The sequence below is a fragment of the Oryctolagus cuniculus genome, chromosome 2, assembly GCF_964237555.1.
Source record: "Oryctolagus cuniculus chromosome 2, mOryCun1.1, whole genome shotgun sequence".
Classification (NCBI taxonomy): Eukaryota; Metazoa; Chordata; class Mammalia; order Lagomorpha; family Leporidae; genus Oryctolagus; species Oryctolagus cuniculus.
Genome location: NC_091433.1, coordinates 166,169,457 through 166,196,172, shown reverse-complemented (window position 1 = coordinate 166,196,172; position 26,716 = coordinate 166,169,457). Strand labels below are relative to the sequence as shown.

The following is a 26,716-nucleotide window of genomic DNA, read 5'->3' as shown; positions in this document are numbered from 1 at the left end:
CTGGCCACTTTCCCCACTTCCGCAGGGGAGCGGCACACCGCCGGCCGGCTCTCTCGGGGGCTGCACAGCTGTTCCTCTTAGATGTTCCCCTTAGCTGTTCCTCGGTGCATGTTGTCTCTCTCCTCCTTTATAGTCCTCCTCCGCCAATCCCAACTCGGCTGCCCACACGCCGAGTACGCTGCTCTCCTCCAATCAGGAGCAGGATCAGCTCCTGGAGGTCATCACTCAAGTTGGCAAGAGGCAGCTGCGTAGAAGCTGTTTCTCCCTTCTCAGCGCCATATTGTGGGAGAGCAGATGCATAGAATAAGTCTTAATTCCAGTAACTTAGTCTAGTCCGAGTTGCTCCCCACAGGGGGGCATATGAGGAAGTAAGCCCTGCAACCAACTGTTGCCTAGAGGATTCCAAAGGCAAGAGGCTAGAGGAACTGCCCGTGATGACAGTGCCACAAGAAGGGGCAGCAGTGGGAGTGGCCCACACCCACCCATGTGTTGGGCAAGGATGCCTAGTTTTGCCTGGGGCTGACACCTCCAAAGACCTGAGTCTCCAGCCAGAGACCACCTCAGTCAAGGAAGAAGATGCAGGGCAGGAGGGGGCACAATAGGAAAAGAGTGAAAGAGCAAACCAAACCCCCTTCCCATTGCTGGCTCCCAGGCGAGGTCACGGCAGGGGTGGGGAGACTGACGTGAATATAAAATGGAAATTGTCACCTACATTTAATGCCTAAAAATAAGACTGGTATCTATGAAAGCGACTGAAACGCCATGGAATCTGACCAAGATGCCAGCCAGAATGCAGAAGGAAAATAGGACCGAGATGAGAGGATAAAGGGAGCTTTTACCTTATTGGTTTCCAGCAAATTCAACTCATTCAACATGAGTTCTGTGATACCCAAGAATTTTCACTCTAAGCACCTTGCACAGACCACAGCAACCCCTCTAGTCCCTCTCTCTTAAATGATTCCCACATTCTGCCTTGCTGATACACAGGACCCTCCTAATTTCTTTCAAAACCAATAACAGTATCCTGATAAATACCAATTTTTGCGAACATAAATGCTTAAAGAGTTTGCTATCCCACTACAATCAAACTCAACCTTGACTCAGATCACCTGGCACCTAGAGCAGTAATTAATCTACATTTAAACCACAAAATGAAGATAAATACCAAGAAGAAATAGGTATCAGAGGGTGGGTGTGCAGATGGGATCATGCTAATGAAAAGTCCTCTAAAGTCCCAGACTGCAATCTGGATGCAAATACAATTGCTCACGTAGGTCAGAGATCAAGGGGGACATTCACCAGCTCTGTGGTCCCATCACGGAAGAGTGAAGGAATGTACTCATTACTGAAATCACAGAGGACCAAAGATACCAGTGCTAAGGAAGAGAGAAGGTCCAGGAGAAAGTACACTTCAGAAGGTGACGGTGACATGTTTCCATTTGCTTCCCCACCAGAAGGTCAAGGGGACAAAGGTACCTTTGTGAGATGCTTCGACTTGGGTCAGCACAAGCAATTAAGGATCTCATCTTCTCTGAATATCTGCTAATATATCATCATTTTTTTGTCAAAAAATTTAATTACTCATTTCCTCTTCTTTGTTTTTCAAGTTTGCTTTGTTGAAAATTTCAACTTCCCAGCCCTCTAAATAGGGATACGCGTGTTACACATTCATGGAAACTGTTGATAGGAAGGAAAAAATAATAATAGGTCAGAGGACTTTGATAAGATTTCACTCCTTTGTTCCATAAGCTTTCCACTAATGGGATAGAAACAGCAAAAATTTAAGAAGCAACAGAGACCATTTCTTCTGTAATTAACACCAGAGAACTGGTGCAGAGAACTGAAAATATCTCTCCAATTCTCCCAGGAATTTTTGCAAAGGACAGGCTCTTGTATTGGAAAAAAAAAAAGAGTCTATTAAAAGCCTTTGTTATTCCGGGTGGTGTCCTACCTATGAATGATTTATAAAGCAGAATTTGTGTCTATGAATTGTTTTGAAGATCATTTTGTTTCTAAGTTTGTTCTGTATCTAAAACTGATATTAAAATGGTCTCTCATAGGCTAACAGTGACACAAGCTAAAGACTGTGCTTTTAATACTCCATGAAGCAGGCATTGATTTTTATGTTTTTAATAATAAATGTTAAATGACCCTGGAAGCTAAGATTCATCTTGTGAGTCTAATAAAAAAACATTTACTTCTTTTAAATTAAATTCATTTTTAAAGATTTATTTATTTAAGCCGGCGCCGTGGCTCAATAGGCTAATCCTCCACCTTGCGGCGCCGGCACACCGGGTTCTAGTCCCGGTCGGGGCGCCGGATTCTGTCCCGGTTGCCCCTCTTCCAGGCCAGCTCTCTGCTATGGCCAGGGAGTGCAGTGGAGGATGGCCCAGGTGCTTGGGCCCTGCACCCCATGGGAGACCAGGAAAAGCACCTGGATCCTGGCTCCTGCCATCGGATCAGCGCGGTGCGCCGGCTGCAGCGGCGGCCATTGGAGGGTGAACCAACGGCAAAGGAAGACCTTTCTCTCTGTCTCTCTCTCTCTCACTGTCCACTCTGCCTGTCAAAAATAAAAAAAAAAAAAAAAAAAAAAAGATTTATTTATTTAGTAGGCAGAGTTACAGAGGAGTTGTGGAGGGTTGGGGGGAGAGAGAGAGATCTCTTCCATCTGCTGGCTCACGCCCCAAATGGTCTCAACAGCCAGGGTTAGGCCAGGCCCAAGTCAAGGGCCAGGAGCTTCCTCCAGGTCTCCCACATGAGTGCAGGTGCCCAAGCATTGGGCCATCCTCCCCTGCTTTCCCAAGCACATTAGCAGGAAACCAGATCAGAAACAGGACAGCCAGGACTCGAAATAGAGCCCATATGGGATGCTGGCACTGCAGACAATGGTTTAACCCATTGCACCACAGCACCAGCCCCAAAATTAATAATAGAAGATCTACTACAAGGAATTACAGAATCTACATTTTACAAAAGTATCAAAATAATAAAGATCAGCGAATTATTTTATTTGCAAGTGATGATGAGTATACATGCATCAAATTATTTTTGAAAATGTAAATTTACTTGTGATTAGCTTTGTAAAATAATAGTATTTTCACTTATACCCTTGAAATTGTTCATTAGCTTCTGTAGTTCTTTGAACCACAGAAAGCTCTTTCTCATGCTTGGTAATCACATTATCAATCTGAAAATACCTACCTTAAAATAAGTGGTGGGAGAGATACCCCACTAGATGCTGTTGCATGATGTTTAAATGTGTGCATTCACTCATCCAGCCCAACTGCAGCCTTCCAGTGATTTTCATTACCCAACCCCCTCTAAGTACACCTTACTTTATTCACTGTTCTTTACATTTTTCTATTCCGTTTGTCTCTTTCTTCATCCACAACACTTTTCATCATCTGGCACTGTCTCATCTATTTCTCCATTGTTTCATTGTGCCCATCTGCTCCCAAATGACTTTCTTCACCCTGCATTTCTTGTTCATGAAGAGTTGGGCTCAAGCCATTCATGTTTTGATAACAGCCTTTTCCCAATTACTTCAGTATTTTCATCATCGTTCACCAAGACACTTTAAAGTCTCCCATCCAAGTAGTCTTGCCTGGCTAACCCATGTCTGATCCTAAAGTATGAACAAGGCATCTGTTATCCACCTAAGTCTACTGCCATCCCTTCCTCTTAGTGTAGTGTCGATGGATCAGGTTGGGAAAGGCCTCACCAACTAACTCCGTTAGGATGGGCACATTTCGGGGGAACAGAGGGCCTGCAGCTAGTACTGCCGCGAGGTGTGGAGCAGCCTGGGGCTAGCAGGCATGTCCTGCTACAGATGTCGAGGCTACATCCAGATCTTTAACCAAATAAAATATTCAGAAACCAGCAATGGCCTCTATGACACATCAGTATCAGCAGGCTGTGTGCCTTCACCATGTGCAAACCTATAGGCTGAGAGCTCCAGGAGCAGACAACACTCAGATAGGGGCAAGCAGGAAAGGCGTTCAGTTTAAGACAGTCTTTCGGTAAATATTGGACCTCGCCAGATCTCAACTGGTCCTAGAAAAGGAGGAAAGGTTGAGCCTGCATGTGGGATCTGGCATGCAGGTGGTTTACCGTGACATGAAGGAAGCTTAAGCTTCAGGGACCCTCACTTGCACAGGGTTTTCCAGACTCTGGGGAGAAAATGCAATGTCTATAAACAAGTTCCAGCAAAGCCGTGAGAGAGTGCCGCCAGGCTGCAGAATGTTGAAGACGGGTGACTGCACAAGCATTTTTGCATTGCCTGGAAATATTAGCACTCACCTAAGAAACTTGAAAGAAGTTCTCCAAATCTGAAGTTTTTCCACTTTACTTGACAATACTGTTTACAAAGCCATGAACCAGAAATCTTTCTAGATTATCAAAAAGTTTTACAAATATTTTGATAAACTACGTAGAGGAAAGACTGAATGGTCCTTTCTATTGTCTGTGAAAGTTGCAGTCCTATGAAAAGACAATTCAAAAGTAGCAGCCAAAATGTAGGGGAAACCACAAAAGTAGTTTAAACAGTTCATGGAAATGGAATTAAAGATAAGTTTATTTTGGTAGAAAAAAAATGAAATTCATTCTTCTGAGTACAGCACAGATGTGATTGAAACATAATTGCTTAGAATTATTTTGTTTTTCTGGATGTCATAATGCTCATGATATTTGTCACCTTTAAACAACATATTATTTTCATAAATTTGTTCTCATTTAAAATATTTGCTACCATAACTAATTTTGTGTTGCTTTTCATAAAAAGATCCCCAAATTAGATAAGCTTCGGGCTCCACAAACCATGTAACTGCCCCTCGCTCAATGGCCTCTGCTAGGGAGGTGAGTGAAATTAGGCATGACCCGACACCTTACTATTTGTAAGTACTTAAAAATACCTGCATATACAGCTTTTAAAGTTTTAGTTAAACTGTGAAAGGCTAGAATATTTCAGGGTGTACAACATGCATTTTGGGAGGAGATTGCATTAAAGCTGAACAAGGAAGATACTTATGGCTAAAACTTCCAGCCCATCTCTGAACCAGAGTCCTCTTCTTCCTGACCATGCAGCTGGACTACATTTCCCAGGCTCCTTTGCAGTTCATTGTGGTCATGTGAGTGCGTTCTAACCAGTGGAATGTGGAAAGATGTGATATACTTCCCTTCTAAACACAAGCCATGGAACCCTCCCACACCTCCTACATAGGAGCCTCCATTTCTTCCCCCTCTGTTGGTTTAATGCAGCTGAACACAGTGACCTTGCAAATGACTGTTGAATGTGGCCTAGACACGAGGTGGAAGGAGAAGGTTCCCTGATTTACAGTTTTAAAGAAACCTAATTTAGTATTCCAGTTAGTGAGAAATAAACTTTTTATTGTTAAATCACTAGAATTCAAAGATTTATGTGCTATGCCAGCTAACAATATCTTAATACTGTTTCTAACAGTGTAAGAGTAGCACTCCTTTTAGGTTACATAATACACAAGTTTAATAAGACCCTACTTGCTTGTATATAAACATACATATATTCATGTATATATGTGTAATAAGCATGTATATAAATACATATAAATTTGCATATTCTCTCTCATGGGTCCCATTTTACATTATCAATTAATAATTGGCTATAGTGTATACTGTGTATTTCTGAAATTTGAAGAAATAAATCTATCAGAAGAATAGAACTTTAAGGACTGTACATTTTCCTTGATTAGCATATTTAAGCTGAGAGGGTCTCCCAAGGATCCTCAAAAATGAATTCCTGCATCAAAATTAACATTTTGAGATTTAATTATTGTATATAGCACTTGTCTCTACTCTTAAGGAACAGTGGCTTTTCTACTTACTACTTGTTGAATTCTTTATTTAGTGGGGGGTTAAGCTTGTGATTATCAAATAAAGTGAAATTATGTCAGGGGCATAACAGGTAAAACAGCTGGCTGTATCATTGGCATCCCACATGGGTGCCTGTTCAAGTATTGGCTGTTCTACTTCTTTTTTAAGATTTATTTATTTTACTTGAAAGTCAGAGTTACACAGAGAGAGGAGAGGCAGAAAGAGAGAGAGAGAGAGAGAGAGAGAGAAGTCTTCCACCCACTGGTTCACTCCCCAATTGGCCGCAATGGCCGGAGCTGAGCCGATCCAAAGCCAGGAGCCAGGAGCTTCTTCTGGGTCTCCCATGTGTGTGCAGGGACCCAAGGACTTGGGCCATCTTCTACTGCTTTCCCAGGCCATAGCAGAGAGCTGGACAGGAAGTGGAGCAACTGGGTCTCAAACCAGCACCCATATGGGATGCCAGTGTGTCAGGCCAGGGCATTAACCTGTTGTGTCACAGTGTAGGCCCCTGTTGTTCTACTTCTAATCAAGTTCCCTGCTAATGGCCTGGGAAAAGCAGGGGAAGGTGGCTCAAGTCCTGCCCAGCTACCCATGTGTGACACCTGGATGAAGTTCCTGGCTCCTGGTTTCAGTGTGGCCCAGCACCGGCTGTTGTGCTAGCTAAGGAGTGAACCAGAGGATGACGCTCTCTCTCTCTCTCTCTCTCTGTAACTCTGACTTTCAAATAAAATGAATAAATACTTCTAGAAAAACAACAGAAAGTATGTCATTGTAAAAATTAAAAGAAAAATTAGATAAGAAGCAGGGAGAGAAGAGTGAGAATTATCATTATGCTCTTAAAACTATATGTGTGAAATACATGAAATTTGTTCCCTTCATATAAGTTTTAAAAGTTTTAAAAATTATGATATAAAATTTCATAAACAGAATTAAAATGAAATGATAAACTAGGATTATATTAGAAACATAAATAAAAGACAAAAGACGAAAAAGTCCTTAATATATAAAGATCTTTCAAAAATCAGTGCAAAATAGAGATAGCTCTATAATAGGTGAAAATCATGAATAATCAATTCATGATGGAATAGACGGCTAAGAGATTAAAAGTTCAATATAAATGAAAACAGTGAGACATATAGTGCCTATCAAATTAGAAGGTAATTTTAAATGATAATATCAAATATATTCTTTATTGCGAAGGCTAAAGGAAATAAGTATTTTCAAATACTTTGGGGACTGGCTCTAAATGTTACAATTCTTCCAGAGGGCAAATTGGCAATGTACACTGTGTCAGTAGACATCCAATCAGGCATTTCAGACAGAGAAGACTTAATACAGGATTGGTTAGCACATTGTTAGACGAGCTGGAAGAACTAAAGTGAGAAGATAATACTACCTAGAGGTTGGTAATTGCAGGACGCTAATTCTACCCTCTTGGGCTGCAGAAACAAAAAAGGGGATGGTTGTTACCTCAGTCCACTTGTGTTTCTGTAACAGAATATCACAGAGTGGGTAACTTACAAAGAAAACACTATATTGTTATGGTTCTGGAGAGTGGTCCAAGATCCAGGGGCTGCACCAGCTGAGGGGCTTCTGGCTGCATCACACCATAGTGGAAGGGCAAAGAGAGGGTGAGAAAGGGAGAGAGAGAGAGAGAGAAAGAGAAAGAGAAAGAGAAAGAGAAAGAGAAAGAGAGAGAGAGAGAGAGAGAGAGAGGGAGGGAGAGGGAGAGGGAGAGGGGAGAAGGGAGAGAGGAAAGAGAGAAGAGAGAGAGAATTCAAGAGGAGGACTGACTTAACAATAGCCATTCCTGAGATAACTAACCCAATCTTTCAATAACAACATGAATCCATTTGTGACCTCAATTGCCACTTATTAGGCCCCACCTCCCAACACTGCTGCATTGGGGACTAAGTTTCCAACACATGAATTTTGGGGGACACATTCACACCACAGCAGTACCACCATGGGCCCTGAGCAGAAAGCCAGGAGGCCATGCTCCTTTTGATATTTCTGACCTTGCTCCTGCAGGAGCTACAATCACCAGCAGTTGTCTCCCGTGGTTGCTGGTGAAGCCAAAAGCAGATAAAGAACACCTAAAATGTAATATACTCGAGTGAAATAGTCATTTGGAGAATGGATGATTGTTTATAGCCCTTGGCTCTTCCATGAGGAACAATCTTTGGTTTTGTTTTGCCTCACTTTTTTTTCCTTTCTCTTCACACTATTTGCTGAACCCCTCTACTTAGAGTAGAGCTAACTATAAGATCACTAAGTAAACTGAAAATAGATCACTGTAAAAATTAAGAATGGGGGCCAGCACTGCGGCTCACTAGGCTAATCCTCCGCCTTGCGGCGCCGGCACCCCGGGTTCTAGTCCCAGTTGGATTCTGTCCCGGTTGCCCCTCTTCCAGGCCAGCTCTCTGCTGTGGCCCGGGAGTGCAGTGGAGGATGGCCCAAGTGCTTGGGCCCTGCACCCGCATGGGAGACCAGGAGAAGCATCTGGCTCCTGGCTTTGGATCAGCGGAGGACCTTTCTCTCTGTCTCTCTCTCTCACTATCCACTCTGCCTGTCAAAAAAAAAAAAAAAATTAAGAATGGGAATCCAAGGTGAGGGAGGGTTGGAATGTGGGCGGGAGGGAGAGGAAGCCCCACTTTGTTCTTAAATCTGTAAATATGAAATATATGAAACTTGTGTAACCTAAATTAAAAAAAACAGAATGACTTAACCCTTCCTCTTCCTATTAGCACAGCAGGCAAAGGGGTCTGGGAAATGTAGTTTTCAGGCTCTCAGCCACCACCACCCCCCCACCCCCCATCCCCCCCACCCCCGTGCAGAGTACAAAAGGGTAAGTATGGGTCTGAGTGCCAAAATACACAATTGCAGCATGTGTGTCACTAATATGTTTATACTGTAGATTATAACAATCTTCCTGTAAAATTGTTTAAGGAAGGAAATTGCTAAAAACTGAAAGGATGTATGTATAAGAAAGTTGCAATGTCACACTCACAGACCCTTCCAGTGTGCTGTGCCTGGTCCTCTTTCCTGCCTGACCCCCTTGTGGCCGGGTGGCGTCTTGCAACTAGACCAGGGGTGGCATGTGTCACTTACAGGATGCTTTCAATTGCAGATGGGAATCTCTCCAGAGCTCCTTTCCTTCTGGCACAGTGACTAATGACATTGGAGATCCTGGCTGTTCTGCTACACTTGGTCCCAATGTGACTATGACGGGCAGAGGTTCCTTGCTAATTCCATACCTAAGTGAAAAATAAATCTCTGTTATTTTAAACCACCAGGAGCGGAGAGTTGTTTACTTTAACAACATAGGCTCGCCAAATATGAGTTACACACATTGAATGACTTATGAGAACTGTTAGACATAACTCATGTGTTTGATGAAATGGGAATGTGACATAAATTACTATGTATGCATCCACATTACAGAATACATTGTTGGCAGGGAAAGGTGGTTTTGAAAATTTTTAGATGAGATAAGGAAACCTTCCCTCTAGAATATTAGATCTAAAAAATAGAACATAAAACTATACGTATTCAATGAGATTCACAGATGAGGTAATTTAGAAAGTGCTTTGGGTGGTAAGTGTTCAAAGGTGTTTGCTATTATCACATAACCAGAAACACATAGAGATTATCTGACTGATGAACTACCTCAGAACCAGACAGAGGCTTTGCATCCCGGCCAATGTGACCCTGAGCAGTGGCTTGTGCTGTTCCTGTGGCTGTGGCATCAGGCAAAACTGTGGTCTCTTAGAACAGCAGAGGGTAAGACCAGCCAGGGTCTGAACTAGACTTCCCTCTTGCTCCTGGGAAGTGGGATGCTGCAGGTGTGGGGGTAAACAATGGGCCATCGAGGATGCAAGAGCAGGGCATTGCCACTGACTCACACCTGCTCGCTGGCTTCCCCCTGGGACTGTGGCTTGTAGTTGCTACCTTGGATCCAGCCTCCCCAGCAGCAGAGGGAGGGACCAAGCATGCAATCTGGAAGGATGGGAGAATGATGCCCTGTGAAGCAAACTTTGGTCAATTGGAAATGGAAGCCAGAAGGTAATTCTTCTCGCTGACACCTCCAGAAGGCAGTTGTAGTAGCTTCATGCCATGTCATTGAAGACATTCAGCAAGACCAGGCAATCCACTGTGCTTGTGACCAAGCTGTGCCAGCTTGGTAACCCGCTTTTTATACGTGCACTCCTTTCTTCCTTCTCTCCCTCCTGCTTCATGGTACTGCGTTCAAGTGTTTGGGCCCAAAACAGTTCTTTCCATTTCCACAAACATCTCATGGTTCCCAGTACCAGAGCCATGCTTCTAAAGTAGCTGCCATGTCCCCGGCCCCACTGACCTCCTCACAGCACACAGCTGTGTCTCCCTGCAGTATCACCTGCTGCCTCTTCCAGTGAGAAACAGAAGTCAGAGTAAGAGACAGCCACAACATTCAATGGAAATTCTAAGCCACAATACTTAAATCTTAGCAAATCAACAGTTCATTTTTTTCAACTTCAAAATTTGGAAGAGAGGAAGAGAGGGAGAAAAGAGAGAGCTAGAGAGAAAGGAAGAGAGAGAAGAAGATGAAGAAAGTGAGAGAGCCCTCCCACCCATTGTTGACTCCCTAAGAGTAATATCCAGGACTGGGCCAGAGCAAATCCAGGACCCAGGATTTCTTTTTTTTTTTTTTTTTTTTTTGACAGGCAGAGTGGACAGTGAGAGAGAGAGACAGAGAGAAAGGTCTTCCTTTTCTGTTGGTTCACTCCCCAATGGCCACTGTAGCTGTTGCACGCGCTGATCCGAAGCCGGGAGCCAGGTGCTTCTCCTAGTCTCCCATGTGGGTGCAGGGCCCAAGCACTTGGGCCATCCTCCACTGCACTCCCGGGCCACAGCAGAGAGCTGACCTGGAAGAGGGGCAACCGGGACAGAATCCAGCGCCCCGACCGGGACTAGAACCCGGGGTGCCGGCGCCGCAGGCGGAGGATTAGCCTATTGAGCCGCAGCGCCGGCCCAGGACCCAGGATTTCAGTTCACATCTCCCACAGAGGTGTCGGAGACCCAAGTACTTTGTGCCATCCCTGCTGCCTATGAGGTTGCACATTAGCAGGAAGCTGGAATTGGAAGCAGAGCTGGAATTTAAACCCAGGCACTACAATATGGGATGCAGGCATCCCAAGCAGCATTTTAACCACTGATCCAAATGCCCGCCCTGTCACAATTTTAGATACTTAATTATTTTAGAAACCCAAAGGTAGGAGCACAGCCCCATTCTGTACCCAAGGGAGGAGAGCAGAGATGAGGCTGGCCGATGCAGGCCCGAGTAACGCTAACGCTTTGCTAGCGGAAGGTTCCACCCCAGGGTGCTGCGACGATCACAGGAAGTTTGCTTCTTCTTTCTTCCTATATCTGACCCCGTTTTCTGTTTCCCGTTCACCTGCTTGTACTGAGAATCAGATACGCCCTCCTGCAGTTGGCTTCTGAAACATGCGCCCAGAAACAGCAAAGACCAAGCCTTCTTGACATTGAAATAACCTTCAGGGCCCCCAGGCCCCTGGCTAGCTACTGTGAGTTTCAAAATTTCAGAGCGTGGCTTGGCCTGAGCCTTCTCTGGACTGGAGCCTTCCTGTGGTTGTGGAGCCAGGCTCCTGACCTTTGGGTGTCCTGTTACCTGTGAGTCATCTTGGTTGTTGACTCCTGGCTGCTTTTACTTCCTGCCAACTGATCCTGTGCTGGCTCTGACCCTTGGCCTGTGGGCAGATGCTCCTGGCCCCAGCGTCTGGTCTGACTAGGAACCCCTAGCTGCCACTGCCTAGTAGCACAAAGCTTGGTCACTCATATTTAAAGACTTCCAAACCTGCTGTTGTTCACACTAAATATCTCTAAGCTTTTAAAAATCTTAAAGTCCAGCCACCAGTAGGCTCATATTTGATGGAAGCAAAGCCAACAAAGTTATTTAAAATGTGATCATGGAAGATAAAAGAGAGATCTTTTATGAGAAAAAAATTCTCTTTTTAGAAATACCAGTAATAGGAGATGGCATTGTGGCCTAGTGGATAAAGCTGACACCTATTACGCTGGCATCTCATATGGGCACCAGTTCAAGAACCAACTGCTGCGTTTTAGCCAGGTGGCTGCATGGCCCAGCCACCTGAGCCAGGTTCCACCCCCATCCTAATGGGATTCTCTGCTCCTACTACCCTGCCTGCCCTCAGGCAAAGTTTTAAAAGGGCCTGTTCCTGAACACATGCTCTCTTGACTCTTCTCTCTCGGTTCCTCTCTCTAGCCTCCTCCTCTGGTCTCTTGGCTCTGCTCTCCTCTCTCCACTTCTCTGCTCTATCTTCTCTCCTTGCTAGCTCCTCTCCTCTCTGTTTTTCTCTTATATTCTCTTTCTCTCTTTTTCCTTCGCCGCCCCTTCACTCTGGTCTGTAGGGTGTTCCCCAATAAACCCTTTCCCTTAAAAAAAAAAAAAAAAAAAAAAGACCAACTGCTGCACTTCTGATCCAGCTCCCTGCTAATGTGCCTGAGAAAGCAGCAGAGGATGGCCCACGTGCTTGGGCCCCTGCACCCATGTGGGAGACCCGGAAGAAGTTCCTGATTCCTGGCTTCCACTTGGCCCAGCTCCAATCATTGCAGCCATTTGGGGAGTGAACCAGCAAGTGGAAGATATCTCTCTCTCTCCCCCTCTCTTTTTCTCTCTGTGTAACTCTGACTTTCAAATAAATAAATAAATCTTTTTTTAAAAAAAAAAGCAATAATAATTTACTGAGCACCAATTATGTACCAGACACTAGTCTAGGAGTTTTACAACAATTACCTATTACATTTTATCATCAAGACAGCTCTATGAGGCAAGTCCTCTTATTCCAATTTTATAAAAAAGAGAGGAACATCCATTATATTACCTCTGCATGCCCTACAGCAGTTGTTCAATATATTGGATTTTCTCATCAATCCTATTATATCTTTCATAACAAAGATAGACATTAACTTTAATATGGCATCAGCACTGTATATTAGTGGTGATCTTCCATACCAAGAAAAGTTCTGAGGTGTATAACTCATAAGCACAACTTAGCATTAGGTATCAAAATTGAAAATGGTCATTTTTATATCAAAATTTTATCCCTAAAAATATATGAAGATACTTCAAAAAGCTCATGGAATGGAGTTAAAAATAAGGTTATCTTGGTATAAAAAATTTTTTGAAATCCATGCATAGTTCTCTCATAATATACATTTATCATGAGTTTTTGAAGATTCCTCATATAATAAATTCTCACAGTGGGTAACTTAAGGATATTATTATATTGAAATTTATAATATAAAAAACTGGGAACAATTTGATTATCTCTGCATCAGCAGAAGATTCATTAAGTTAGTGAAGGCACACAAATACTACACATACACATGATATGCCAAAAACCCACATAAAAAAAGAAGGTACATCTAGATGGACATGGAGACATGTCCAAAACGTACTATTGGATTAAAAAAAGATAAAATTACAGATTCTATTTTCCCCAAAGTAGCATACTCATAAAGTATATAATTTATAATATAGAATTTATGTGTTGCATTTATACAAATTTTAAAACACTATTATTATGAATATTAATGATTTCTCTGTAGCATGACATCAGTAACAAGGCAGAAGCAAGACTGGGAGAATAACTTTACTTTCTATTTTATATGCAATTCAATTTTTTTTGTATTTTAGAAATACGTATGACATGTACAAGAACATATACCCTGTAATTTTATCAATTCCTAATTTAAAATTTAAAGTTCCTTGGAAATCAAAAAATCCATGTAGTTGTCTGTTACCTCAGTGAACTAACTGTCCTCATCAGAACCCTGGGCCTTGTTCTCGTAGGAATGGTATAAACATCCCTGATCCAGTTCTTTGGGTACGAGCTGCCAATGTGGTATTACAGGAATTCAATATTTTATATGCAAGTAGCTGCATTTTTATCTTTGTTGCTATTAAAGAATTCCAACATATTTGAAGTTACATATTTCTTTTTTTTACTTCCCTCTGTTTATTACATAATTTTATTTTTGTATCAGGGTGATGCGTGTTTGAAAGCCATGGTGTGATGTTCATATTACACAGGGAAGCATATTGAATTCCGTGGATTATCTCACATTAACCCAGTTAGACCAGCTGCTAGAATCTGCGCTTGCTTATTCCTGGGGGATTTTTAAAATCTTTAATGTACTTTGAGATAATGGATTCCTCACTACTTTGATACAGACGTGCTATGTAATGAGAGGATCAAGTACAGAAAGATTTTATTTGAAACAAAATGCATGGCCAATGAATTAAACTTTCTTACCCAATTTTCAATTGCTCAAAGTTTTTCTAAGAGTCAGTAATTGGTATTCAATTCACATCCGGATAACAAGTTTATATTATAAATTAAGTTGTCTAAGTTTGGGTGTGTTCGCTGACTACATTTTTCCACATATTTCTAGCCTTAGAATTCGAGCTTTGTTTCAGGAGAATCTCTTGCTGCTGTCTTAAAAATATTTCTCTCACTACAATAGAAGTAATGAATAGTGGTCATTATTGCATATATTTGCATGGTGACTTACATTTATTATGTACTTTTGCAGGTACACACAAATTCAAAGTTTACAGAAATAATATTGAGAAGTCTGTACTTAAACTCAAGAACCAAAGGAATCCACAAGGCAAAGGAATCCACAAGAAGTGGTCCCCTTCTCCTGAACCTGGAGGTAATGTTAGCAAGAACTGGTTATGAGTATGTCTTTGGAAAATAGTCTAAAATAAATGTCCTTCCATTGGAAATCTCTTTGGAGAAATAATGAGTAATAAAGATAATTATTATTAAATGTGTTAGTCAATGCAAGAAAGAATGAGCAAGAGTGTTTTATTAATCCCAAGCATTAATTAATCTCAAATATCAGGGTTAAAAAAGCAGCACTGATCCTGCATATCAGAGAATATTGTACCATATCCCCTCCTTTGGGGCTTTTCAGAGAATAACCTTCTTTGAGTGGGAAAACAACTGGCCCAAAAAATTGGTGGGAACACAGCATATTTAAATTTAGGACTAAAATACATTTGGAAATGAGTGTAAAAGAACATTCAAATGCTGCTTATGTTCTACTATTGTAGAACTAACATATCTAGCAAATTATGGTAGAAAATATTTCATAGACCAAACTATAAAAGCTAACACAACTAAGTATTGGGAGGTAAACAAAGAACATGTCTTTATGACTTGGGAGTAGGCTAAACTTTCTTAGGTCACAGGAAGCAATAACTATAAAATTTTTAAATGGCAAATTAATATCAAACTAAAAGTTCTCCTTATCGAAACTTGCTGTAAGAAAACAAATAAACAAACCACAGACTAAAATAAAATGTTCACCAAATATATATCTGGCAAATGGCTGGAATCAAGCATATCAGAATAAACACAAATTTAAAACTCAATACATTTAATAACTTAATTTTAAAGAAAATTATAATATATACTTCATAAAGTAAGATATATGAGTGCCCAATAAACAAATGCAGAGTACTCCACATCATTTGTTACCAGGCAAATGAAAACTAAAACCACAATGGGGTACTGTAATATATCCAGCAGAATGGCTAAAATCTTAAAATATGGAAAATACTAAACAATAGCAAGGATATGGAGATATGGACACTCTTATACATTGTTGGTGTTGAAATAAAGTGGAACAACTAATTTGAGAAATAGTCTCAAAGTTTCTTATAAACAAAACTTATACCTCCCCTATGACCTGGTAGTAATTCTACCCCAGTGACTTATCAAAGAGAATAAGAACATAGTTCATAAAAACACTTGTATAGGGGCCGGTGCCGTGGTGCAGTAGGTTAATCCTCCACCTGTGGCACCGGCATCCCATATGGGCACCAGTTCTAGTCCCAGCTGCTCCACTTCCAGTCCAGCTCTCTGCTATGGCCTGGGAAGGCAGTAGAAGATGACTCAAGTCCTTGGGCCCCTGCACCCACTTGTGGGAGACCAGGAAAAATCTCCTGGCTCCTGGCTTTGCAGCTCTGGCCATTGCAGCTATCTGGGGAGTGAACCAATGGAAGGAAGACCTTTTTCTCTGTCTCTCCCTCTCACTGTCTGTAACTCTAATTCTCAAATAAAATAAATCCTTACTGATGAAGCAGGCACAGTAACATATAAATGATAGTGTCTAGGTGGTGGACATACAGGTGTTCACTGTAAACTTCTTTCTCTCAGCTTTGCTCTAGGTTTGGAAATTTTCATAATAAAATGTTGGAGGGAAAAACAAGGGAGAGAATGGGGATAAGTAGGATAAGAACATTAATTACATCATGAGCAGAGGAGGGAGGCAGAGCATATCATTTCATGCTGACAAACTGAATATAGAAGTCTGAGAGTACAATGATAAACACTATGAAAGATAATATTCACTAAAATTGGAAAGTGGAGGAGAAATGAGAGACGAAAGATGCAAGCTACTTTAATTTTGCTCAGAGTATGAAATCACTAGATATTTTCTCACAAGAGAAAAGGCTACTAATATTTATAGGTGTGAAAAATAAAAAAATGAGATAAAACATAGAGGTTATATTAATAAGCATATATGGGCTTAACTAGTTAATATAAAAGCAGAATTCAATTCTACACCCTATACAAGAGACTTTCCTAAAACGAAGTGATTCAGAAAGGTTAAAAATAAAAGGTTAGGCAAAGTTATACTAAAAATTAAATAAAAGGAAAGTAGAGGTCAAGAGTTTTATTTCAGACAAGGTAGAATTCAAGTAAAAAGTACTAAGCAAGATAAAGAAAATATTAAAGGGGCCGGTGCTGTGGTGTAGGAGGTAAAGCCACCGCCTGCGGTGCTGGCATCCCATATGAGTGCTGGTTCCAAGTCCTGGCTGCTCCACTTCCAATCCAGCTCTCTGCTATGGCCTGGGAAAGCAGTAGAAGATGGCCTAAGTCCTTGGGTCTGTGCTGTGGCATAGTGGGTAAAGCTGCTGCCTACAGTGCTAGTAACCCATATGGACACCAGTTTAAGTCCTGGCTGCTCCACTTCTGGTCCAGCTCTCTGCTATGGCCGGGAAAGCAGTGGAGGATGGCCCAAGTCCCTGGGCCCCTGCACCCACATGGGAGACCTGGAAAAAGCTCCTGGCTCCTGGCTTTGGATCAGCACAATTCCGGCAGTTGCGGCTAATCGGGGAATGAACCAGTGGATGGAAGACCCCTCCTCCCTCCCTCCCTCCCTCCTCCCCACTCTCTCTCTGCTTCTCCTTCTCTCTGTGTAACTCTGACTTTCAAATAAATAAATAAATCTTCTTTTAAGAAAGGAAAATACTATATAATCATGCTGTCTAATTCAGTAGTCATAGTTACAAGTGGCTATTGAGTATTGGAAGTGTGGTTAATGTGACTGAGGAACTGAGTTTTTTAAATTGCATGCAATTAAATTAACTGAAACAGTGTGGAGGACACTTCTATCATAGCAGAAAGTTTGACCAGATCATGCTGCTTTACAATGTTAAAGACTCCAATGCGCAATGAAGATATGAATTATACATATCAACCCACCACAAGTAACATGTGCCTCATACAGCACTCATGAGGAAAAGATGCAAACTTGCTATAACAAAAGACTGCAAAATCAAATTTCTCTATACAAAACAAAGCAACTAGAAATTGCCAGTGCTTAAATATTGAAATTGAAAATTATAGGTTGTGGGGCCAACGCTATGGCATAGAAGACTAAGCCTTTACCTGCAGTGCCAGCATCCCACGTGAGTGCTAGTTCAAGTCCCAGCTGCTCCATTTCCCACTCAGCTCTCTACTAATGCACCTGGGAAAGCAGCAGAAGATGGCTCAAATACTTGGGCCCCTGCACCCAAATTGGAGACTGACAAGAAGCTCCTGGCTCCTGGCTTCAGCCTGCGCAACCCTGGCCATTGCGGCCATTTGGGGAGTGAACCAATGGATGGAAGATGTCTCTCTTTCTTCTTCGCTCTCTCTGAATTTCTGCCTTTCAAATAAGTAAAACAAATCATTAAAAAAAGAAAATTATAGGCTGTAAGAAGACTTATTTGGATGATCATTTTTATGTATTCAAATATCCCTAAATATCTTCCTCTCAAAGCATGAGTTTTGCATGCGAAGCCCTTGAAAATATTTGGTGATGATATGCAATAGATTTTCAGTTTTTGTAATGACCATAGATTGCTATAAAAGGATTTGTTGGCATACATATAACTGCCCTAAAAACATATTTGCATCATAAAATTCTTAACCTTCAGAGTTATGGTAAGAATACAATTAATGGAGATTTTTGAAGTGTTCTGAATTTTTAGGAAGAAAGTCATTGCGTGAGCATTTCTGTTTTGGCCTTTTAACTGAGCACATGGGTCCCCAAGGAAAAACCATCTTTGTCCTGCTTCAACTATTCACCCTAATTAAATGTCTCAACACTCAAGTCCATAGAGGAACAATGCTCCTGACTCAGCTGACATTTCCTCTGATAACAAGCTATTTGGAAAACATTTCGTGAGACTTCCGATGTTAAGTCCACAGCCTGGTGACCTGTAGAAGAATCTCAAGTTTTGGCTCTTTAGGGAGGTCAGGCAAAAGAAGAGCAAGTACTATTTGTCTTCTGTCTATATTAAAACCCCACTGATGAGCCACACACTTCAGATCCCCACCCTGTGTAGGAAAAGGTGTAAGATGAAATGTTATACCAGGGAAGCAGCGACAGAACTGGAGGAACCTCACTAATGGCACAAAAGCCACATCTACTTCCTTCCCCGATAATGACCATGTCCTTCATAGATACTGCCTCAGTACTGAAAACAAAAACTTTTTTTTTCCTCAACCAGCAGGTATTATAGCAACTGCCTGCACCTACTTCAATTGTCTTTGAGGATATTTAGGGCCTAAAACAGATTATAGAAGACTCATCCCACCTTTTAATGATGTTTTCTAGGAGTCATAATTAAGGGTTTGACAAGAAGGGACTTGAGGGCCTTGCCTTGTAGGTGTGACAACAGAGTATGGCCATCTGAAGTCCTGGCCAGGTATGTGCAAAGAGTAGCTTGTTGACAGTTATTCATTTGCTGATGGTTATTCATTTCAATTTAGCTATCATCATTTTTCCTTCTAAATCCCACATCTGATAGTTGACAACACAACTGTATAAAGATAGGAACAAGCAAGGTTGAAGCAGAAGACATTGAGAAGGTCCCCACCGCATGGAAAGTACTTGCCAGTACTGAAGATTATTGGATGGCTTTTTCCTCCAGACCTCCAGTAGCAGCATGTAATCACAGCTGGGTGTGACTGATGTGGTCCACCTCAGCCCGCAGATGTTTAATTTACACATGTCAATCAGCCCATCTCAGCTGTAGCTGATGATGACGCTGTTGCTCCTGTTGGGCGAGAAATTAAAACACGATGTCCACTATGAGGGGCTTTCCTCATAAACAGTGCATTTGCCAATAACCAGGTCATCCAGTAACTTGATCACCTCCCTGTGGCATATGTCAGAGGAGATGTTCACAGTCAGCATGTCTTTGGCACGACTTCCAGAGTGGTGTGAAATCTTAGAAGGCCTGGGTCTCAGGAGCCGGGGAGGGCAAGTACACCATCTGAGAAGAGGGCTGCAGCAGTCAAATGGGTGTGAGTCCTCTGGCTCCCCTGGGGAATCCCAGAAGATCCTGTAGACAGCATTTGGGAGTCAGGAGCTATAGTGCTCTGCATAATGTAGTCTTTATGGAGGGTTTTCTGTTACTCACACAGGGTGTGGACTAGGGGGATGCTTCACCAGGGTGAATAAACGGATTTTGCCTAAGGAAACAATGCAAAAGGTTAAAACTCTTTGTGGCAGCAGTGAGTAACCGGTTGGTAGATAGCAGCAAGGGATGCTTCACAAGAACCTCAGGAACAGCCTTAGGCGAAAAGAAACCTCACACGCCAAAACTTAAGGACAAACTAACTTTGGCAATGGTGGTTGGATGAGTTCACTGGAGGGAGATCCTACTTGGATTTGCTGGGGGTGGGGGAGGTGTTGGTTCTATTCCTTTTCCCAGAGGCTACTTCACTGACTTCATTAGTAAGGTATCAACAATGTCCCTGCAATGGGCAGGGTCTGGAGGATTCCCTTTTACAGCTCTGGAATATGGTGAGTGCAGTCTTACTCTCTTTCCTATCAGTCTTCAGTGGAGCAAGGAATGTATTCAACAAGAACACAATTTGTGGTCCAAGGCCTCTGCTTTTACTCAAGGTTGCAGAACATGGAAATGGCCAACATACAGCAAAGATCTCACAACCGGAGCCTAGACACGTGGCCCAAAATTCTTCTGCCAATCTAAGTGACTAGATGGAGAAACCTGAAACACCAGTTATTTGGTTCATTCATTCAAGAAATATTCATTGGTAGACAAATATATACTAGGCAGTATTTAAGAAGTGTTTGGATTCCCCTGTGAACAAAAAGAAGGAAGGGAGGGAGGGAGAATTGGAGGGAGGGAGGAAGGAAAGGAGGAAGGAAACATTTGTCCTTTGTGCTTTTCATATTTGATAAGGAAGAAACAATGACCCGGGAGTCTAGAAGCAAAACCAGAAGGTGCGTGTGAGTCGGGACAGGCAGCTGCAGCAGGTCAACATTTTAGCTTGCATGGGTACAATGCGTGTACAAGCCAGTCAGCCTATGCCCCATCTCTGTTTGGATTTTTCCATTTGTAAAACAGGAATAATGATGTCTGTTTTCAGATGCTTTGAATTCCAGGAGTGAAAAATGATCCCCGATCTGAATGCAAAGTTATTCTCATTCCAGCAAGAAAGTTCTCTGGGCTTTTTGATCTCATCACATTTCAAAAGCTGTGTGCCTTGGTACGATGAGCCCTGGGCTCCAGCCTGGAGACTCAGGGTTGTGGTCAAGCTGTACCACCAGATGTGTAACTTTGGCAAGTGATTTAATCCTCCAGAACCCTCTTCTCCTCACCTGCAAAATGATTGAGCTGGGCCAGGTGGACTTTAAGCTCAAAATTTATCTCATTTCCCATACAAATCAAAGAAACATCATCTCTTAAGCCAACCTTACCAATACAGGTCTTGCTTATGATTAGAAAACTCCCTGTGTTATGGTTTATACCTTGAACTAATTTCTGTTCATTTAATGCAATGATCTTATTTTGTTCCATTGATTAAAATGATACACTTAGACTTCTCACTTTTTTCATGTGTAAAACTCAAGATGTTTTAAGACCTCCCTCAATAGTTTTGTCATCATCTATAGAAATTTTGTCTTATGAGATTTTTCCTTTGGTCCTTACTCCAATTATTGTTCTTGATGCTCCTTAAGTTGTATGGTCACAGCATATTCATAATATATAGTGGTTAACATTTCTTGGATGCTTACTATAGTCCAACCATAAAATATCTCATGTGATCATCATAGGAACTCTAAGGGATATACTATTTGTGTCTTTATCATGTAAGAGAAGAAACAGGTGCAATGAGGGGCTGAGAGATTTCCTGCTTACACAGCTAGTGAGAGCCAAATCGGTATAGTCTAACTCCTGAGGTCAAACGTGGCCTCTATTCTCAACTGGTTTAACTGGAATAAAGAAAGAAGCAATGAAGGAAGGGGACAAGGAAGAAAAGAAAGCAGGAAAAAAGGAAAAGAAAAAAAAATGAAACACAGGAAAAAATTGTTTATTTTTTCATTCTAAATGGAAAATATATAATATTACAATTGAGATTATCTGCGTTATTGAAAAGTAGAGTATTAGTGAGAAAAATAATGCTCCTTATTTTAGTGTTATTATCCGGTTCTATTTAAGAAATAGCAGAATGGAGGCAGCTTTCCAATCCTTTATTCTGAAATCAGACCTTGGGTCCTATGGCAAGGTCTGGGCAAGCAGCATGTGGCCCAAGGTCAAAGACTGCCCTAGGCTAACCCAAAGCCTCCTGCCTTAGTAGAGGTAAAAACTAATTTGCAAATCCCACAACAATAAACAGTGACCCTGAGCATCCGAGTAACTCATTCTATTTTCAGGTAAAGTCAAGTCAGGAAGCTGAAGTTAGGACAACTCAGAGCCAATAATATTCTTGGCTGGAAAGCCAGCCATTCATCAACAGACTGCGTGCCTATGACGTTCTCTGGCTTACCTAAATTCATGACCATTTTGGGAAAGGTATGATGCCCCACTAAAGCCGCAGCTTTTCTCATAAAGGTCTCTTGCCCACACCAAGAACTACAGGCAGTTGTTGCTCTGGGAGGTGACGCTTGTTCTGTAGGGACAGGCCTTTAGCACCGCACAGCTGTTGTCAACAGGCCTTTACACTCAAGAACATCTATGGCCATCTGCAACTTGCTAGGTCAGGGACTGAGCGCTTCCCCAAGGTTATTTATGAGTCACTATAACTTCAGGTGCTTTTTGTTTCGTGCAAACAACACAAGTACAAAAATAGCTTTATGTAATTAGAGCTAGAAAATAACTGTCTTGCACTTGCAAATTCTTTCTGTAGTGATGATTGTCAGTGCCTTCTTTTTCCTGTGAAGTTTATTCAATTTCGAAGTTCTCATTTCCTCCCAAACCATTTGTGCAGTGACAAGGGAGCAGAGAAACTTGTAAGAGCAAGGATACTTATGTTCCACAAAAGTTTCTGAAACGTGTATGTCTGGTAGACACCAGGCTGCACCTCATTTTTAAAAGACCTATTTGCTTGAAATAAGAAGAAATGTTTTTCATTAGCTACGGGGTGTTTTCCTGATTTTCCTTAAAATAACATCTCTCTTTTTAAAGATATATTTATTTAAAATCAGAGTTACAGAGAGAGAGGAAGAGAGAGAGGGAGAGGGGAAAAGAGAGAGAGAGAGAGAATCTTTCACCCATGGGTTCATTCCCCAATTGGCCACAACCACCAGGGTTGGGCCAGACTGAAACCAGGAGCTAGGAGCTGCATCCAAGTCTCAGGGCCCAAACACTTGGACTATCTTCTGCTGCTTTCCCAGGCGCACTAGCAGGGAGCTAGATAGGAAGTAGAGCAGCTGGGACTCAAACAGGTGCCTGTATGGGATGTGCCACAGTGCCAACCCCCATCTCTCTTTTTAAACTACCTTAATCATTTTTAAGTGTGTAGTACAAAGTATATTTTTGTGCAAAAGATCTCTATAGCTTTTTCATCTTGTAAATCTGAAACTCTATTAAACAGCTCTTTTTCCCCTCCTGCCTTTCCTGGTAACCAGCATTCCATTTTATGTTACCAAGAGTTTGACTACTTTATATAATTCATATAAATGGAATCATGCAGATTTGTCTTTTTTGTCTAATTGGCTTTTTCATTTACTATAATGTTTTCAAGGCTCATCCATTTTGTAATATCCTTCTTTTTAAAGGATGAATAATATTCCACTGTTTGTATAGAACACATTTTATTTATCCACTCTTCTGTTGATGGACATTTAGGTTGCTTCCACCTCTTGGATATTGTGAATAACACTACAATGAACATAGCTGTGCAAACTCTTCAAGTCCCTGTTTTCAGTTTTCATGGGTGTATACCCAGAAATGGGACTGCTGGATCATGAGGTAATTCTATTTTTCATTTTCTGAGAAACGTGCATACTGTTTTCCATAACTGCTGTACTTTTTACATTCCCATCAACAGTGCATAATGATTCCAGTTTCTCCACATCCTCACTAACATATGTTATTTTCTGATTTTTTTAATTAATGGCCATCTTAACAGACATGAGATTATATTTCTTTGTGATTCCTCCACTGACTTTATATAGAGCTGAATAATAACCAGCAAATAATTCCAAGTAATTCAATTAAACATTCTATCAAATCAATCATCAAACATTATTGTCTTTCTGATGCTAATGTATTCTTTGTCCAATAGTACCAAGCACTATTGTTTGATATAAAAACTAGTCAGTATACATAGGCTCTCTAATCAACCTCTGTGTGTACATTCAACATAAATTAGCAGTTAGGGTCACCAAAAGACATGAATAAGAACATTCATTGCATCGCTACTCATCAAAGCTGGTGACCACCAAAGTCCACCCATAGTACAATGAATAAATTGTGGCATACGTACATAATGAAATAATAAACACAGTGGGAAAAACTGAACTTGTGCTATATGTCACAACTTGGATGAGTTTAATATACATAATGTTGAGCAAAAGAAGCCAGATAAAAGAACACACACACTATGTGATTTCATTTGATGTTTGAAAACAGACAAAACTCGAGATAGACGTCCAAATGATTTCCATCAGTGGGGTATGGACTAGCAGGGTGCATAAAGGGTTGTTTGGGATGTTGTAAATATGTTGTATCTTGGTCTGGGCAGTAGTTGCATGATACATACGTGTATAAAATTCATTAACCTGTGTAGTATATTTATATCTATGCATTCTCCTTTATATTTGTTATAACTGAAAGACAGTTAAAGAAAGAACGATTGCTCTTTGCGGGAAGACCCATTCATTTGCCTAGATAAAACACTCTTCCCCCCCCCACCCCCCCCCCCCGAGAAGCTAATTCCCAAAAATCAAATAGTAAGTGAGTTTGGGAGATGTTAGAGAGGGAAAAAAAATCCAAACTTAGTAATGAAGTAAACTTCAAAACACAGCAGAGAAATGGAAGGTAGAGAGGAAATAAGAAGCTTACCCGAGACCCTCCCTGGCAGTAAATCAGAAAAGTGAGCTAATGTGGAGGGTTATCCACAGTCACCTAATTTACTGTGGTATCCTGAGCATTTGATGTGTTCATTTTTTAAAGCTAAAATTTATCACTCAGTTGTCATTCCCAACAATTAGTTGAAGTTCCACTATGAGCTTGGCTTTGTTTATATGCAGTTGTTGCCTTGCATTGTTAGGCATAGAGTTACATTTGTTTGTGTTCATTCCTATTGCAACAAAGCAGTCCAATGATGTAAACAGAGGGCTGAAAATCAAGCCATCACTGAAAGATTAGTGTTCTACATAGCTCAGCTCTAAATAGAGTTCCATCAGCTCTTCAATATTAAAGGAAACACTGCCTCGTGAAGTCATTCCTAGTTTATAGCCAGGACTCTTTTTTAGTAATAATAACATGGCCATGTCAAGATTTTGAGATAGAAAAGTAAGCCATATAATAAATCCTAGTTTAATTAGCCTGTGTTTTCCATTGTAAGAGGTCTTGGCTAATAGCATCTATTCTGGGGTAGATAATTAGGTGGTACTAGCTCCCTCCAAGACTAGAAATTACATACAATTAAAGACAGGCTCACCTTTTGTGTGCTGAGCTACATGAAACAGTTGTATTTCCTACTAACACCCAATCCAAACACTGTCATCTCTCGGCTGAATAATTATAACCTCCAACCTCAGGATCCCTGATACTACCTCTGCCCTCAGTCTCTTCTCTACACAGTAACTAGGATGGTCCCTTTAAACCCTAAATCAGATCATAACCCTTCTCTGCTTGAGACCCTATACAATCATCAATTTCTCTCAAAATGAAACAGAAAGTCCTTACAATGATTGATCAAGGCCCTGCATTATCTGTCTTCATTAGCTTCTCTCCGTGCCAGCCGGTTGGCCCCTTTCTGATCCAGAACACTCCCCCACTGAAGGTTTTTGCTCCAACTCCCTAGATACCCCCTAGATATCCATATGCATTGCTTATTCTCTGACTGCATTCTTGACTCAAATTAAAACTCACCTCTTTTTAGACAACTTCCTGCCTCTTTTCTATAGCTCCCTCAAGCAATTTCTGTTTCCTTATCCTGTTTCACTTTCTTCATCTTACTCATCAGCTCCCTGCATGCTTATTTGCTTAGTGCCCATCTCTCTCTTCTAGAATATGAGCGCCCCCTACTGGAGAGTAGGCACTCTGGTTTGTTAACTGTTGTAATCCCAGAGTCTACTACAGTGCCAGGTATAAGGTAGGTGTTCAGTAACTACTTACTGATGAATGAATGAATGAGTATTCAGGATTAATATAATATGTAGGCATTTTAAATTTGGGAGTTAGATAGTCATTTATTTTTTAAAATGTATTTATTTGAAAGACAGAATTATAGAGATAGAGGGAGATACAGAGATCTTCCATCTGCTGGTTCATCCCCTAAATGGCCACAATGGCCAGGACTGGACCAGGCTGAAGCCAGGAGCACAGAACTCCATCCAGGTATCCCATATGGGCAGAAGGGGTTAAGTACTTGGGCTGTCTTCTGCTGCTTTCCCGGGTGCATTAGCAGGGAGCTGGATCAGATGTGGACCATCTAGACTCAAACTGGTATTCACATCAGATGCCAGCACTGCAGGTGGTGGCTTAACCTGGCCTCTAGAAAATCATTTCTAAGCTACTTATTGCCTGAGTTATCGTGGTATCACCAACATTTTCTACCAAATACATATATAAATAGGTTGATATTCATAATATCTTAAAATACACTGATAAATGCATAATGAACTTCAACTTTCATCCTGGTGACATGATATAAACAGAGCATAAAGCTTTAAGATATCAATTAAGTCATATTTTTTCTTTCACTTGGTGTGCAGCAGCAAATGTATCTATCTGAGGGTCAGAGAGTTGTAGTTATTGTTCAGATATAGCAAGATGCTTCTTGTAGTTCTTTGATATATAACATCTGGTGCAGTCTACTGTAACTTCCACTTCTCCATGGCTTAAGAGAAATATATAGACACACATTAACCCCTCAATGACCTATAACAGGGGTCAGCAAACTCTGGTATGTGCACTAAACCCAGTGCAGCAGCCTATTTGGATAATCTGAAAACTAACAATGATTTTTACATTTCAAAGGTTTGCAAACGAAGCAAAAATATGAAACAGAGACCATAC

The 26,716-nt window shown here is 41.3% G+C and overlaps 1 long non-coding RNA gene across 1 annotated transcript; it reads right to left on the bottom strand.

Annotated features, from left to right (window-relative positions):
• Positions 1-1,607: 1,607 nt before the first annotated feature.
• Positions 1,608-19,294, bottom strand: LOC138848642 (uncharacterized). Its single transcript, XR_011386710.1, has 3 exons — positions 19,109-19,294; positions 8,959-9,104; positions 1,608-1,677 (listed from the first exon to the last, which is right to left on the bottom strand). It is a non-coding gene; the product is annotated as an uncharacterized lncRNA (long non-coding RNA).
• Positions 19,295-26,716: the final 7,422 nt, after the last annotated feature.